Source organism: Nyctibius grandis, chromosome 1, assembly GCF_013368605.1.
Source record: "Nyctibius grandis isolate bNycGra1 chromosome 1, bNycGra1.pri, whole genome shotgun sequence".
Lineage (NCBI taxonomy): Eukaryota > Metazoa > Chordata > Aves > Nyctibiiformes > Nyctibiidae > Nyctibius > Nyctibius grandis.
This window is the reverse complement of record NC_090658.1, coordinates 102170072-102187550: the sequence shown is the minus strand read 5'-3', so window position 1 is coordinate 102187550 and position 17479 is coordinate 102170072. Positions and strand designations below refer to the sequence as shown.

The 17479-nt window shown below is 41.4% G+C and overlaps 1 protein-coding gene across 1 annotated transcript in view; it reads right to left on the bottom strand.

The window, feature by feature from the left end:
* Positions 1-17479, bottom strand: part of EYS (eyes shut homolog) — a 1023158-nt gene that overhangs the window by 51421 nt on the left and 954258 nt on the right.

The window sequence follows — 17479 nt, the reverse complement described above, 5'->3', positions numbered from 1 at the left end:
ATATTCCTGCTTCCTCCAAAGCTGCGAAGGCTACAAGTTCATTCAAACACCTGCTGGTTTCGTTACATATAAGTTTATAATTTACACTGAGAAAAACTGTGGGATTAAAAAGGCAACTAAAAAGCAAAGCAAGTCAAGTCTATACACCTATCTGTACTGGTAAACAGTCAACAGAGCACTGGTACTAAGCACCCACACAGCCCCTGGGACTGCCTGCTGGAGCTGAGTAGCCAGGCTGCTGTAGTCAGTTCTTGTAGTTGATGCTCACAGCAGAGAAAACACCATGCTGGTATTGACAATATGGTTTAGCAAAAAACAGGATAGAGAGGAAGAATAGCTGAGTAAAGCTTAATCCTGAAATACTGGGTATGGGAATAGATTTAAAAGATTTGAGTAGTTATCTCCAACCAACCTGAGCACCAAATGTGGCTGGATCCAGCTTTACTAATGAAGGCAGTAGAAGGCATTGGGGGAGGAAGGAATATGTAGCTGCACCACGTACAAACCAGATCGGGAAGTGCTAGTAAAGAATTATAATCTTCCCCAAGTAAATCTATCTTAGCCTAAGTACCTTTAAGCATCTGACCCTAAATACTTACAGTGTGGGAGAAACAATCACACCTAATTGTGAAAATGATATCACCACCTCTAGATTGCAGAATCTGTTTCTAAATTTGCAACCTGGGAAACCTGCCATATTGGCACTCAAGTGGCAGACATTGCCTTAGTATCTGCATCAGACAAAAGGTGCAGACATAGGCTGTGACAAACCTTTTTTAGCAGACTTAGAGTCTGCAGCAATACAGAGTGTACCGTCCCATTTATTAAGCACTGCTTCACATGTGGCACATTATGCCTTGTTCTGTGATCTTAAATGTGAGCCAGGAAATTTCCATATGAAACAGTGGTTTTGTCCTAATTAGAAGAAAACTGGCAATGAGCTTGTTGTCAATCTAGTCTGACTGAACGTAACCTCAAGTCTCAGACCTTTGTAAGTCACATGCATTGGAGGAAAACCACAACTCTCCCATAATTAAATTTGGTGTTGGCTGCAGTTCACTAGTATTCCCTCAGATTACCTGAACATGCCTGAGGAAGGCTCAAATTCTGCATTTTTTTCTTCTTGGGAACCTATTACAGATAGGCAGCTCCTTTAATATGAAATATTCTTCCTTTGTTTCTTTCTTTTCTCTGTTTGTTTCTTTCTTTCTATTTATTTAATGAAAAGCAAAATTTTTAAGTGACAAGATTTTTAAATACAGGAGGCCTTTGTGTTTGTTGTCTTTTCCCGCTTCCCTTTAGAGCGGGAAAGGCAAATTCTAGCACGTAGCTCCACAGAGCCAGGTAATTTGGTTTGCTGACAGAGATCGCTGAAGAGTCTATTCCTGACAAGTTATTCCCAGCAGGGTAAAACACTTTATTCCCAGGATGACGTATGCCATTGCCTCAGCTGTTTTCTTGGAGCTCTCTAACTGGGGAGTTATTTTCTTGCCTTTCTACTTGCTCCTTTCAGCATTCCTTGTAACAATGGATTTGAACATTGACAAAGGAATGTCCTGCAAAGTGATCTACAACAGTAGGACCTGGACAGTAGGACAATGCTACTCTCACTGACCAGGTGCACAACATACAGAAAATTGTCATATATCCATATTCTTAAATTATTACTGCATACAAACTTCAGTTTCACTGCAATTTTGACATGTCCTGGAACAAAAGGCTCAAAGATATCAATTCCTACTTACAACTAAAACCATATCTCATTTAAACAAGAATAGGTTTGGCCCATGACCTGAGGAGCAGCAAACTCGGGGCAACTGAGACAAGACTCAGCTTTTCTCTGTGCGTTTCCTTATGTAACAAAGTGATAGATTTACTGTGTTGATAATAGAACTGTTCCTGTTTAAGGTTATTTTAAAAAATTATTTAGCTTTAAATATCTTTACCTAAAATGAGCGGCATGTGGCTAGTCTTTTAAGAAGGCAGAAGTGGGAACTGGCCTCGGTAAATTAAACACATTATCCAAAATTTAGTTCGGTTAAGTTCGCTGTGGTAGGAAGTTATAATTTGACTCCAGAGACTAGTATCACCATTTATATATGGCTTATGATACTACATATGGCCTGTGCTCTGCACAGTACTGAAAAGGTTGGTCATTCTGTGTTAGACTGTGGTTTCACCTATTGTTTCCTCCTGCTTTTAGGATAAAGTCTAAGAAAACAGGCTTGAGAAAAAAATCACCAGGCCAAATTGATGATGAAGTTTTATAGCAGTAAATTAACAGAAAACAGTACAGAAAGATAAGCAGTTTTAATAAAAATGTTAATACCAGTAAATACAGACAGCAATACCCAGAGTCTGCAGACAGGTCGTGTATGCTATATTTGGTTAACTGTCAGATGTCAAAATCTTGACACTGTCAAGCAGGCTTAAAATGCTTTTTACAGATACCTGTTTAGTGTCCAGTAGACACCTCAGTGATATTCCAAGTTCAAAACACCTTAGACAGAAGTGACATGTTTTGAAGAATATTGTGCAATGTCCTGAAAAAGCTATACCAGAGAATGTCAATGTCACATGTTACTTAAGAGTTCCTGAAGGCAGGACAGCTGTTTCTGAGAGTATCCTGAATGAATGGCCTACATCCATGATCTTTAATGTAGGTGCACCCTGAATGGACATCTGTTTGAAGACAAGAAGGTGGGAGCTCTATCTTCAACCCAAAATATCATAAACATTCTGGTTTGGACCTTTACCTACACTGCAATTTTACCTACAGTTTACAAAACCCCGGTACAAGAATTGCACTTTATTTTCAAGATCTTCATATGGGGAAACTTACACATAATCATACGTTCTGCACCCTCACAAGAAAAATCTGGTATATAACAATTTTTTGCTATATTGCAATACAAAAACATTTTCTTTCACGTTAGTGTTTAATAATTTAGACTTTTTCATTTCACAGTATTGCTTACTTATTTTTATTTAATTCTATATTTATTTACTCTAGGAAAGAGACTGTCCTGGTTTGGCCCAAACCAGGCCAATTAGTCTTAGAGAAACCAAGGTCACTGCTAAATTCCTCACTGCTTATGAGTGAAGAACCAAAGGGGGGTCGCAGCTGCAGGGGGGAGCAGACAGGGAAGGTGACCCAAGATTGACCAACGAGGTATTCCATCCCACACATGTCATTCTCACTTTCCTATTTATCACTAACCCACTGCCTCCTGGAGGTGGGGCCCAGGAGGGAGGGGCCCTCCTGTCTCCCACTGATTGGTACCAGCTTTGCCAATTTTCCAGTTAAAAGCCTGCAGGTGTGATGGCAGGGAGAGCTATTGCATTTTGCCCTCTGCCCGTGCTGGGTGGAGCTACTGCATTTTCCCTTCTGTCTGTGCTGGGGGGAGGTACTGCCTTTTCCCCTCTGCCTGTACTGGGGGGAGCAACTCTGCCTGAGGAGGATTTCCAAGCTCTTGATCTTGGTTTTGTACATATTTGTATATATTTGGTTATTTCTATTATTATTGTTATTATATTCTTTTTCATTATTATAGTTTATTAAAACTGTTTTAACTTTCCAACCCATAAGTCTCTCTCCCTTTTCCCTTTCCCTTTCCCTTGGGGGGGGGGGGGGAGAGGGTTAACAGAGAGCATCTGCCACCTGGTTAATAGCCAGCCCAGCTTTAAACCGTGACAGAGACATCTCTAGGTACTAAGTCTCACAGTCATTAGAAGCAATCTGTACATATACACAAGGGGTGCCAGTCATCTGACCAAGTGAGGGCATCTGTGATAGAAATGTTTGCATAACAGCTGACCACCTAAGGTTGCACTTTATCTCAGTGGAAAAATTAAGCACATTTAGGATGCAGTGTCTTTCATGTAAAACACCCACCTTATACAGGTCACGTGAACAGTATTCTAAAACATTTGTTTCACCCCACCAAATACAAGAGTAGCATTGGGTTGTAAGTAAAGTATTATAGACTTCTAAGTTAGATGGCATGAAGCCAGCCTTCTCTGTATCCTGCAACTCCTACCCATTCTGCACGTGCTTTGTCTCTGGTCTTCATTGCCATGAAAGCTAAATGTTTTAGAAATTCTTTACTCATTCTCTGTGAAATAAAGGAAACACCTTTTTTCTGATTTTAAAGAACGGGTAGTGGAGGGCACTCAGAAACTAAATTATTTGCACAAATGTGCACACAAAGTCTGGAGTGAATTGAATTGAGCACAGATCTCTGAACTCCAGGTTAGAGCACAGTCTCTAAACATTCTTTGCAAATTGACCTTTTAATTTCTTACCCCTGTATGTCTGAGCACAGCCCCTTTCAAAACATCTGACAAGAAGCTATTTTCATAAATAATGTCCATCTTTGACTACTTGAGCATTTCCTCTCAGTTCTTTATGGTCTTTTCATCCAGTTCTAACCGCATTTTGCTGGGGCCATGAAGTACATTCAATAACATATCCAGCACTGTAGGGTCTTAAGACATCCCTGCTGTGCAATAGGTTCCAGATGTAGTAACAGACACCACCAGCCAACAGCTTTTGGGATAAACAATTTATCTCAGAATAACAGCACAGTAACAAATACAAATCAGTAGTACAATTACCCAAGTCAAAACAACAGTAAATCCGGTAAATCATTAATAGTGGGCTAAACTTAATATCTGGGCACACAAAGGTTTACAGAACAGTGGTTATCAGGGAGGCCAGCAGGAACCAGGGCATGTCTTCTTCCCCAGGTGAGAAACTCAGGCCCAGTGATGGGTTTGGGGAATTTCAAATTCCCTGATCGTACTGTCTTTTTTTATTGTTGACTCGCAGAAGCACTACCTGCACTTGTTAACTAGCTGTCACACCTCACCCCTGATCCCTTCCGTGCTGGTCCTCTCCTGTGTGTGCACGGTGCTGGGGCGCTACCTGAAATGGTGCGTGACCACCACAGGGAGCTATACCTATATAAGGCACGTGGTCACCAAATGCAGAAATACTGTATAAGGCAATAGGAGCCCCACAGGCATGGTTTTATGATAACCATTATACATTATTTTGTTTAGTTCTTCACAGTTTTCTCTACAGTGTTGAAGCAGTTTCTCACACCTACTAAAAGCCAGATGCAGTATCTAATTAACTACCCTATCCTTAGCAGGTAGGTATATGCAGTAAGTGTTCGTAAATAGTCCTCCCTATGCTGGTCTCTGGAGAATAAAATGTATTTAGAAATATTCATTAATCCTGAGTCAAAAGCTTATATTTCTGGCTAATTCAATTTATCTAGCTTGACAGCTATTCCATATTTTATCTGTTTCTGGACTGCTGCTTATAGATTTTATACAACATTTTTCATCATGTTTCTTCTCTACACTAAGTATTATTTACCAAGACATCTTTATCCAATCACATAAAAAAGTTAAAGGTTATCAGTAAATGGAACAACTTGTCCTTGGTGTTGTCTCTAGGCATATCAAGGATAAGAAGATCACTAGGGTCAGTCAACATGGCTTCACCAAGGGGAAGTCATGCTTAACCAACTTGATAGCCTTTTATGAGGACATAACCAGGTGGATAGATGATGGTAAAGCAATGGATGTGGTCTATCTCGATTTCAGTAAAGCGTCTGACACTGTCTCCACAGCATCCTCGCAGCTAAACTGAGGAAGTGTGGTCTGGATGATCGGGTAGTGAGGTGGATTGTGAACTGGCTGAAGGAAAGAAGCCAGAGAATGGTGGTCAATGGGACAGAGTCCAGTTGGAGGTCTGTGTCTAGCGGAGTCCCTCAAGGGTCGGTACTGGGACCAGTACTATTCAATATATTCATTAATGACTTGGATGAGGGAATAGAGTGCACTGTCAGCAAGTTCACTGATGACACAAAACTGTGACGAGTGGCTGACACACCAGAAGGCTGTGCTGCCATTCAGAGAGACGTGGACAGGCTGGAGAGTTGGGCGGGGAGAAATTTAATGAAATATAACAAGGGCAAGTGTAGAGTCCTGCATCTGGGCAAGAACAACCCCAGGTACCAGTACAAGTTGGGGACAGACCTGTTGGAGAGCAGCGGAGGGGAAAGGGACCTGGGGGTCCTAGTGGACAGCAGGATGACCATGAGCCAGCAGTGTGCCCTTGTGGCCAAGAAGACCAATGGCATCCTGGGCTGTATTAGAAGGGGTGTGGTTAGTAGGTCAAGAGAGGTTCTCCTCCCCCTCTACTCTGCCCTGGTGAGGCCGCATCTGGAATATTGTGTCCAGTTCTGGGCCCCTCAGTTCAAGAAGGACAGGGAACTGCTAGAGAGAGTCCAGCACAGAGACACAAAGATGATTAAGGGAGTGGAACATCTCCCTTATGAGGAGAGGCTGAGGGAGCTGGGTCTCTAGCTTAGAGAAGAGGAGACTGAGGGGTGACCTCATTAATGTTTATAAATATGTAAAGGGCAAGCGTCATGAGGATGGAGCCAGGCTCTTCTCAGTAATGTCCATTGACAGGACAAGGGGCAATGGGTGCAAGCTGGAACACAGAAGGTTCCACATAAATATGAGGAAAAACTTCTTTACAGTGAGGGTAACTGAACACTGGAACAGGCTGCCCAGAGAGGTTGTGGAGTCTCCTTCTCTGGAGACATTCAAAACCCGCCTGGATGCGTTCCTGTGTGACATGATCTAGGTAATCCTGCTCCAGCAGGGGGATTGGACTAGATGATCTTTCGAGGTCCCTTCCAATCCCTAACATTCTGTGATTCTGTGAAATGTGCATCAGTGTAAAACATTCAGTCTTTGAGATATCTTTCATGCAAAGACCTTCATTAGTTTGATTTTAATACAGACAAGTTTGCCATACTCTTAATATTTTTAAGAAAAAAATCAATAACCCTGTATGAAAAATACAGTGATTGGTAAAATTGTGTCAAGCAAGGTAACTCCACCTTTTACTTTTATTCTCTTTCTTTTTATTATAAAGCTATGGAGCCAAGACTGTGCCGACAATTGTATAATCTTACAGCCCTCTTTTCCTTGAAACACAGTCCTTCAAAATGCTATTTACAAAATGTTTGAGGCTAGTTGAAATAGCAGAGGGCACAGCTAACCGCATTGTGTTATTTCCTTTCTCCTGCCTAGACACCATCCAAGCTGATTTCCACACTTGCTCTTGCAGCGTACAGTCTGAAGTGGTAAAAAAGAGATATGTGTCTCAACAGCTCAGATTATGAGCCATGCAAAAACACACTCCAAATTAACACTCTGCCTAAAACACACACCACTCCGACAGTACTGAAGCCTTTTATCAACTTTTTGTCCTTGTTCTTGTCCTGTATCTCTCTGTCAGTCCTACGCCATTCATCATTGTCCTCTTCTGCATTCACAGTACTGAACAAGTAATAAGGTATGGTATGTCCCATTGCCTCAAAACCAAATAATAAATTATCCCACTATATATTAATATGGTTGGCTACCTACTTCCCTAGCATTGTAAATCTTAGCATTGTACATACAGCCGGTCCAATGGGGATGTGGTGGAGAGGCAACCTATATCAGAGGTCCCACCACAGTCAGAAAAACCTGACAGGCGTATAGCTACCTCCTCCACAAGGAAGAAGAGAAGAGTTTTAGTGGTTGGAGACTCCTTCCTAAAGGGATCTGAGGGCCCAATATGCAGAGCTGACCCCCATCACAGGGAGGTCTGCAGCCTGCCTGGAGCCCGAATCAGGGATATCACCAGGCAACTCCCCAACCTGGTGAAGGCCACAGACTACTACCCCCTGCTGATCTTCCAGACAGGTGGGGAAGAAGCTGCATCCCATAGTCTGAGGGGGATGAAGAAAGACTACAAGGCCCTAGGATGGTTGGTGAAAGAGTCTGGGGCACAAGTTGTTTTCTCCTCCCTCCTTCCATTTTCAGGTGATGACGTGGGATGGAATAGTAGGATTCTCTCTATTAATGCCTGGCTACGAGACTGGTGCTACAGGCAGGGCTTTGGGTTCTTTGATAATGGCTGGTTTTATAAGACACCAGGCGTGACGGTAATACATGGGAAAGGTTTATGTCGTAGGGGCAAAAGGGTTCTGGGACAGGAATTAGCAGGGCTCATTCGGAGAGCTTTAAACTAGATTCGAATGGGGATGGGGTAGTAGCTGGGCTTGCACCACTGGGGCAACGCTCTAGTGTTGAGGTAGACCAGGAGGCCTCCCATCCCCCTAGGGTGAAATCGGTGTGCTCAGCTCGCTCCCTTAAATGCCTGTACACCAATGCACACAGCATGGGGAATAAACAGTATAGTATTGAATAGTACTGGCCTAGCAATGACTTCCGCCAGCTCCCTCAGCACCCACGGGTGCATCCCATCAGGGCCCATGGATTTATGAATGTCCAGATTGCTTAATTGGTCCCTGACCCAGCCCTCATCTACCAAGACAGATTCCTCCTCTATCCTGACTTCTTCTGGGGCCTCAGGGGTCCGGGGCTCCTCAGGACAGCCTCCAGCAGTATAGACAGAGGCAAAGAAGGCATTCAGTAATTCCGCCTTCTTTTTATCCTCTGTCTCCAGGGCCCCCACCTCATTCATCAGTGGGCCTACATTGCCTCTAGTGTTGGCTTTACCTGCAATGTATTTGAAGAAGCCCTTTCTGTTGTCCTTGACCTCTCTTGCAAGGTTTAATTCCAAGGAGGCCTTAGCTTTCCTAGTTGCCTCCCTACATCCTGTGTCTAGCAGAGTCCCTCAAGGGTCGGTACTGGGACCAGTACTATTCAATATATTCATTAATGACTTGGATGAGGGAATAGAGTGCACTGTCAGCAAGTTCACTGATGACACAAAACTGGGAGGAGTGGCTGACACAACGGAAGGCTGCGCAGACATTCAGAGAGACCTGGACAGGCTGGAGAGTTGGGCGGGGAGAAATTTAATGAAATATAACAAGGGCAAGTGTAGAGTCCTGTATCTGGGCAAGAACAACCCCATGTACCAGTACAAGTTGGGGGCAGACCTGTTGGAGAGCAGCGGAGGGGAAAGGGACCTGGGGGTCCTAGTGGACAACAGGATGACCATGAGCCAGCAGTGTGCCCTTGTGGCCAAGAAGGCCAATGGCATCCTGGGGTGTATTAGAAGGGGTGTGGTTAGCAGGTCAAGAGAGGTTCTCCTCCCCCTCTACTCTGCCCTGGTGAGGCCGCATCTGGAATATTGTGTCCAGTTCTGGGCCCCTCAGTTCAAGAAGGACAGGGAACTGCTAGAGAGAGTCCAGCACAGAGACACAAAGATGATTAAGGGAGTGGAACATCTCCCTTATGAGGAGAGGCTGACGGAGCTGGGTCTCTTTAGCTTGGAGAAGAGGAGACTGAGGGGTGACCTCATTAATGTTTATAAATATGTAAAGGGCAAGCGTCATGAGGATGGAGCCAGGCTCTTCTCAGTGACATCCCTTGACAGGTCAAGGGGCAATGGGTGCAAGCTGGAACACAGAAGGTTCCACATAAATATGAGGAAAAACTTCTTTACGGTGAGGGTGACCGAACATTGGAACAGGCTGTCCGGAGAGGTTGTGGAGTCTCCTTCTCTGGAGACATTCAAAAGCCGCCTGGACGCGTTCCTGTGTGATATGGTCTAGGCAATCCTGCTCCGGCAAGGGGATTGGACTAGATGATCTTTTGAGGTCCCTCCAATCCCTAACATTCTGTGATTCTGTGATCTTATTGGAGGTGAGCATAAAAGTGGTAGGTAAAAAAAAAAAAAAAAAAAAAAAATCAACTATAGTTTGAAAAAAATCTTAACAAAGAAAATAAAGTGTAAATGAAGGAAGAGAATAATGGTTTCATTATCTTTGAATTTTCTGTTATGAGTTAAAATTAATGTTACTTTCAGCATTCACTGCCAATACATCTTGAACCACAGCTTTATAATACATTGCAAAAAACAAGACAGATGAATGGGATAGAAAGAGATGAAAACTTCAGGCTACAGAATTACAATCAGAAAATCCACTTTTCTGTATTATCATTGACTGTGAACAGTTATCAGCTCAGTGTCTGTCTCCAGGATCAGCAGCCATATACACCCTGGGATGAGAATTATTCAGTTCTCCTAAATAGCAACTTTCAATATTGCTTTTGTAAATATGTGAAAGGAATGGAAAGTACTACCAAGCATTGTATTTTTCAGTCTTCCAAGCTGTATAAAAGTCTTCAGAAAAATGCCCTTTGTCATAACGGAAGTCTGCAGCCACTGTTTCTCTTACTGGTTTGCAGTATAGCTCTTAATAAACCAAATCTTGCTCTCGAGCACAGAAATATTGATGAATAGAGTACAAAATGTTTTCTTTGCTGAATTTAGAAAAATTATTTTAAAATCAGCTGGACTATTCCTCCTTTTACTCATCATTTTTCTAATAAAGCAGCAAGAAGAGGAGATGTTTGATCTACAACACATGCTCCTGATGGAAGTAGCTCACTTAACAAAGCTATATGAAGCAAATTATAAATGCATTTCTATAAATTCCTATATATTTACAGTCATCAATTTTAAATACTGATTTGCATACAGACCTCTAGCACAAGGTTCTGGTAGGAACCTCTCTCTGTGCATTGTAGTACATTAGAAGGTGTTAGAACAGGGACTGCAGGCTAACAGGTCAAGGGAGAAGAACTTGCTGCTGCAATTCCCCTGTCCTTTGTGCCTGGAAAGACACAGAGAGATGTAGAGGACAGGGAGCTACCTGATGACCGACCACGGTGTCTCCATTTAGTCTGCACCCAGGGCCAAAATATAACCAGTTGTGCTATCACCCTATCTCCCCTCCCCAGCTAAGAAAGGGAATTAGGAAAAGGAGGGAGACTCATGGGTTGAAATTTAAACAGATTTAATAAAATAAGAAAACCAATATCAATACTAATACAAAAGACACAAAATTATACTTAGCTAATAGAATGGTAGCAAGTCCCTCCACGAATAGTAACCTTTGAGAAAAGAGAAGAGGAGAACAGAGCAAAAAGCATCCTCCCCTCCAGCAAACTTTCCCATTTATAGTGAACCTGACATTAATGTTACAGAATACACCTGTGGGCCAGCCTGGGTCAGCTGCTCTGGATTTAACTGCTAATGGCCTTGATCACCATGGCTGGCCACAAACTGAAACAAAACGTAACAGAAAATTGATTCTATAAATTTTGTCCCTGCAAAACCAGGACACATGGAAATAAGGTGGAAGGCCTGCTGTATGGACGTGTAATATATGTAGCAGAACTTGGGAAGGAGAGACAAGATGAGGGAGCTAAGCTGACATTTAGTTTACATGTTTTACTAGCCCTACATTAAAGTTGTTTTCTTTAATGTGCAACCCGCCCTCCTCACGGAAAACTCTGGGAAGCTCAAGGAGGAAAAGATAAGGGGTGCTGGAGCTGCTGGGTGGTGCAGTGCCAGCTGAGAGTTCAAGTTGGTATTAGCAGACTCTCGATATCTGGAAGACTATTGTATGAGGAGTTAGTGATCTGCATAATGCGTAATTCAGGTGTATGCCTTCCCCTCCCTGCCCCCAGTAAATACTTAGGTATTCCTTTTTCTTGTCTTGTGGTATCAGTATTCAGGGAGCCCACAGGCCCTATTAGCTTAGCTTATTTGTGTAATCATATGGCTAATAACTTGTACTTCTGCTTGGAAGCTGAGATTTGAAATAATAAAAGTGATTTCACTGTTAAGGATGAAAATATGAATCTAAAAAACTGGTAATACAGCAGTGACATTAAGAGTGTGTGTGGAAGGGAGTGTGCCTGTGTGTGTTTTGTACAATTTTTATGACATTCCTCACATTGGAGGGCAGGGGGACATTAAGGCTCAGCTAAAAGCAAATGACCCAGAAAATAAATTATCTTGAACAGGAAGAAGAGCAACCCTGATCAGCATTCCCCAAAGTCTCTTACCACTGACCAGAAACCTTGCGATGCAGTTTTTTTATCTGAGGAAATTCCCTTTGGGCATCTGCTGTCACTGGACTGCACGATTTAGTCTGCAGACCCAAACAACTCTGAAGGTGACACTGTGTGCCAAACATAGCTGCACAGAAGCAATTTGCTTGCAGGTTGATTTTCACTTTACAGAGCTTTGGAGCAAGTGACTATTCCCACTTCAGCACTTTGAAATGAATTTTATACATGGGGGGAATACACCCTACAGAAAACCTGCTGGAATCTTTTGGACTGTGAAGCATTACCACAAATGTTGCTCAGAAATGTTTCAAGGAACATACTTACAGATTGCTGTGAACGCGTGCTGTGGATGGCCCTTTTCAGTGTCTATTTATCCAATACAATGTCACAGTTAGGACTCTTTTATGTTGTCACATATGTACATATGTGAAACACACAGTGAAACTAAAACACTGAAGCTTGGTCTAAAACACTGCAATTGACACAATTACTCATGTTAGCAATGCACATTCCTTTGAAATCCTTCTCCTTTTAAATTTACCCTTGTGCTTACAAAGCACTTGCTCTTGATTCCTGATTTAACAAAATGCTACATATTATGACCAACAGCTTCCCAGAAGGGCTCAGTTTCTTCTGTAACATATCATTAACAACAACATCAAGAGTTTAGAAGTCCAGGTGTTCATTTCCATTCCTGGTGAATGAACCATTTCTACTTCACTCACATTTAGGAGACCATCACAACTCCACAGTACAATAATAACCTGATATTTCCTCTTTAAAATTTCTGCGTCTTATATCTTAAAATTCCTTACACTCAGATATTTCAAACATACTGGCCTTATATTTTACAGACCATATCAGTTTCCTGTACCAACCAGGGAATGCCCCCAGTCTGTACTTAGATGAAAGTGTTAAAAAAAAAACAAAAAAAGAAATAAAGCTGATTACAGAGAGAGTAGCAATTGAACAACTTTTTTTTTTTTTTTTTGAGGTACTAGAACAGTGTGCTAAGCTCTGCTTATTTTGGTGAGATACAACAGCATTTTTAATAGTTTAAGCTCATTAAAACTATTTGACTTTTATTTCATGTTAACAACAGTGATTTGGCCACATTATATTCAATTTATTATAATTAAAATTTTCCTTCATTTTAAAAGATTTGAAGTATGGTGATACGGACATCTCTAACTGTCTGAGCTCAAGGTTTCTCTTTGGATTGAGCAAGTACCACAGATTTTCATTTAAGTCTTACATTCTATGAAATGACAAATCTCCCTGGATGACAGGCAGTTCTAGTGCTCACCTAATCCTCACTTGCTTCCATCCTGAGCTGTTGATACATCTTCCTGATCAACTTTTAAAAATAGAAAAATCAAATACATAGGAAGTATTTTAAAAAGCATTTTACAGAAAAAAAAATGTTCACAGGACTGTTGGAGAATGTGTATTCATTTGGTCTGAAATGGTGCTATTTGTAAACATGTTCATTTACCAGCGTGATCCTAAATACTGGAGATTTACAATCTGCAAGAAACACAATGCAAGCAACTTTTTACTAAATTAAATGTGAAAGGAAATTTATCAGACTAGGGCTTGAATGTTGTCTCCTTTCACACAAAACTGTTGAAAAGCCAGAGCTCAATAACAGCTCAGTTTAAATGATATAGATCCCTTTATGTACAGCTTGAAAAAACAAAGTCACTTAGGAGATGATTGAGTCAAGCTGTCCATGTAGACATAGTCTCTGTTCCTAATTGTTGCATATTGATGGTGTGCATTGTTAAATATTTCCTGTTTTCTATTTTAGTAAGTGACTAAGTTCTTGTTTCAGGCAACTTCACCCCCCTGAGTTGAAAGTCATGGGAGCATTTAACTTCTCAAATCAACAGTGTTTGGTTATGTGATAAATGCTCACCCACACACCCACAAAGCAGCACAGGGAGACAATGGCAGGTGGGGGAACTCAATTAATACCCAGCCCCAACTACTCCCAGCCCTATCCCAGGAGCCATCAGTCCACCACAGGTCCATCTCCACAGTCCCAGAGGAGCACAGAGCCCAAAGGCAGGTGGGAACCCAAATTAAGGATTCAGAGGAAGGGATACCCTGTCTGGGCCCCTCCCAGGGCTGTTCCAGGAGACCCTCAGCTCTAGTACTGACACCTACCATGACGAGTCAATGCTGGAGCACCTTTTGGACAGAGGGATGTAACTGCCATGGGGTATGGGACACATGACGGGGTGCAGGTGAAGAGCATTTCGGAACAACGCAGGAGTTATGGGATGCTTAAGGGAGGAACAAAAGGTGGGGATAAAGAGGGAATTAGATGATTTGGGGAGGAACAAATGTGGAAAAATAGAGGGATACAGGGACAAAAAGGGTCAGCCACATGTAAATAGTTGGCTGGTCAGTATGCTTGTCTGGCTGTCTCCTTCCCCTGATCAGCAGAGCCTGTTCTCTCTTCTAACATATTATCATCTCCTGTCCCTGTTGGACCATTAAGCCTTAGCTTCTTTAGAGAGATTTTGATATATAATGGTCAACTTGCAGTCATAATAACATGGTAATCTAGTGATAAAAGCAAGGAAAGATGTGTAGTGAGAGATAATGCATTTTACTATATATTTGGAAAAATGGACATGCTTTTAGGAAGCTTTTCTTGATGTCTGAAACAAGCACAATGTAACTAAGATAAACTCAGAGCAATTTTTCCCAGCCTACTTAGACTGCAGTGTGCTTCATCGGCTTCAGAGATGGAAGAGAAGTCCTTGTTAGTCCCAGGAGCTTGTCTGTTTTCTCATATTTATGTAGGTTTGTCTAATAGAAGTTACTACCTGTCCTTAAATTTTTGCCTCATTTGTCATATTTATGGTAGCCCTATAGTCTTCTCACTTTTAGAATGTTGTGCATGATGTACTTTTAACTTGTCATGCCAAGTGTTTTGGTTTGGGGTGTTTTTTTCCATTTAATAGTGACAATAGTTTTATTATCACTTTTTCTTACATATTTGAGAGATTGATGTTCTTAGTGTGTCTTCCAACTTTTAACAGATGGCAATTGGAGCTCTGATATGGGCATGACCTGTAGCAGTTGGCTTATTTGTGGCTTTGTCCACATCTTTATTTATCTTTACTTCGTCTTTTGTAAATAATCTCTATTGCTGGGAGCAGCAATGCTGGCATGAAATCTGCAGTTGTATTTGGTACATTTGCTGTATTCATTTTATCAACTAATCATTGTAACATCTTGCACATTTATTATGAAGATAAACTATTATTTGACAAGCATTTAGGAGAAGCAAGGTTTTCTTCAGTGTTTCAGCCACAAATTAGCATACACTTAGTTACTAATCTTAGTAGTAGAGACAATATTATTGTATATCTTAAATGGGAGATGATTCATTAAAAATGCATGTGCCTAGACTTTAAATTTTACGGACCATTTCTTTCTAATAAATTTATTATCTGGGCTACTCATTTTGTTATAGTAAACAATTAAATTTGTCTTCTGTTTCTAATATAATTTACATTGTTCTACCATTGTAATTAGGCAATCTATCATTATCTTCAAATACTTCATCAAAAGTATGGCTTTGATGGTGTTAGTGCTATCCCTAAGGCTGCACCCAACCTTCATTGCATTGTGGCTCTGTTTCTCCCCTCTTTATTCAGTTTTAGCTTATGTGATAAAAAGGCCTTTTGCAGCTTTCTATTCCTCCCAAACTCTTAAAACACAGTTCAATAAAATAATTTTTCATATCTTAATAATTTTTTATGTTGTGGGCTTATTGACCCTAGATTTACACTCTGTCCTATGAAGCTGGGTGTTCTGCATTTTTCTTGCTTACTGTGATGATCCAGAGAGTTTTCTCTTTCCACTCAATAAAATTTCATCCTTTCTGTGCTTTCAAAGCCTTCATCTCTGTAGTCTAATCAAACTAATGAATTTGTGTACTTTCTCTCAATTTAGACTCTCTAAATTTTTACTCAGACTCTCAATTTAGAGACAGCTAAGTACAAAGAGTTGCTGAAGAGCTTCATTGAACGACTACAGGGAAAAAGCGTTAGATAATACTCAGTGTTGACAGATGTAAATTGAAGTAGATTGCAGAAACAGTGCCAGCCTTAGATACAGAATGGTGGGCTCTGAACTCGCCATCAGCATTCAAAGAAAGAGGTGTTAGGAGTATTAATAAGCAGTTTCATGAAAACGTCAGTGTACTCTTAAAAGGAAATAGAATGGAAGAAATGCATAAGAAAAGGACAGAGAGTAAACCAGAAAATATCAAACACCACTGTATAAAGCAGTGGCATCATGGCGCTGTTGGAGTGAGTCCAGAGGAGGGCCACGAAGATGATCAGAGGGCTGGAGGACCTCTCCTATGAAGACAGGATGAGGGAGGCTCTTCAGCCTGGAGAAGAGAAGGCTCCAGGGAGACCTCATAGCAGCCTTCCAGTATCTGAAGGGGGCCTGCAGGAAAGCGGGAGAGGGACTTTTTACAAGGGCAAGTAGTGACAGGATGAGGGGGAATGGTTTTAAATTGAAAAAGGGTAGATTTAGATGAGATATTAGGAAGAAATTCTTGACTGTGAGAGTGGTGAGACACTTGAACAGGTTGCCCAGAGCAGCTGTGGATGCCCCCTCCCTGGCAGTGTTTAAGGCCAGGTTGGATGGGGCTTTGATCAACCTGGTCTAGAGGAAAGGTGTTCCTGCCTGTGGCAGGGGGGTTGGCCCTAGATGATCTTTAAGGTCCCTTCCAACCCAAACCATTCTATGATTCTATGATTATCACACCTTGAATATTGTGGTCAGCACTGGGCCTTCATTTTAAAGAGGATGCAGTGGAATTGAGAAGGAACAAAGAAAGGCATGACCAAAGATACGGCATGGTTGGTGTTCCAAAAATGAATGAATCAACTTGGATTATTCAGAAATAATTTTGTGAGCGATATAATAAGGATATGTATAAAATCAGGAGGTGAACAGGGAAACATTCATAAAAGAGGGAACAACTCTGAAACATCCGTTCTAACACAGAAGCTTGAGGCATTAATGTCATTAGCAATTGGTGCAGTTAAGCAAACAAAGGGAAGTATTTCTGCTCAAGCTATATACTTACACTCTGGTGCTCTTTGCCACAGGATGTCGTATATCAAGTTTACATGGACTCAAAGACCACTTAGAGAAGTGCATGGAAGAACAGAAATCAATCAAGGGCTAATCCAAATACCATCCCCAGCACAGGAAACCCCAATGTCTTGTGCTATTGCAAGCTATGAAAGATTACCAAGGCAGTATCATACATGTTTCATACACTTGCCTACATATTTGCTACTGGCTATCATTATCAGGGTTAGATGAAAACATGGATAAAACATAAATGTTCATCTACTGAAAATTTTGGAAATTTCTTCTAATTAACATTTTAAATAAGAGGTGAAGATGTATATGATATGAAGAAAAAGACAACGTAGACTTTTATCCAACCTGAACATTGCTTAATATTTATTTTAAAAGGCATTTCATATGCACTGCTGAATCAGCTCAGAACCAGTGATTATTT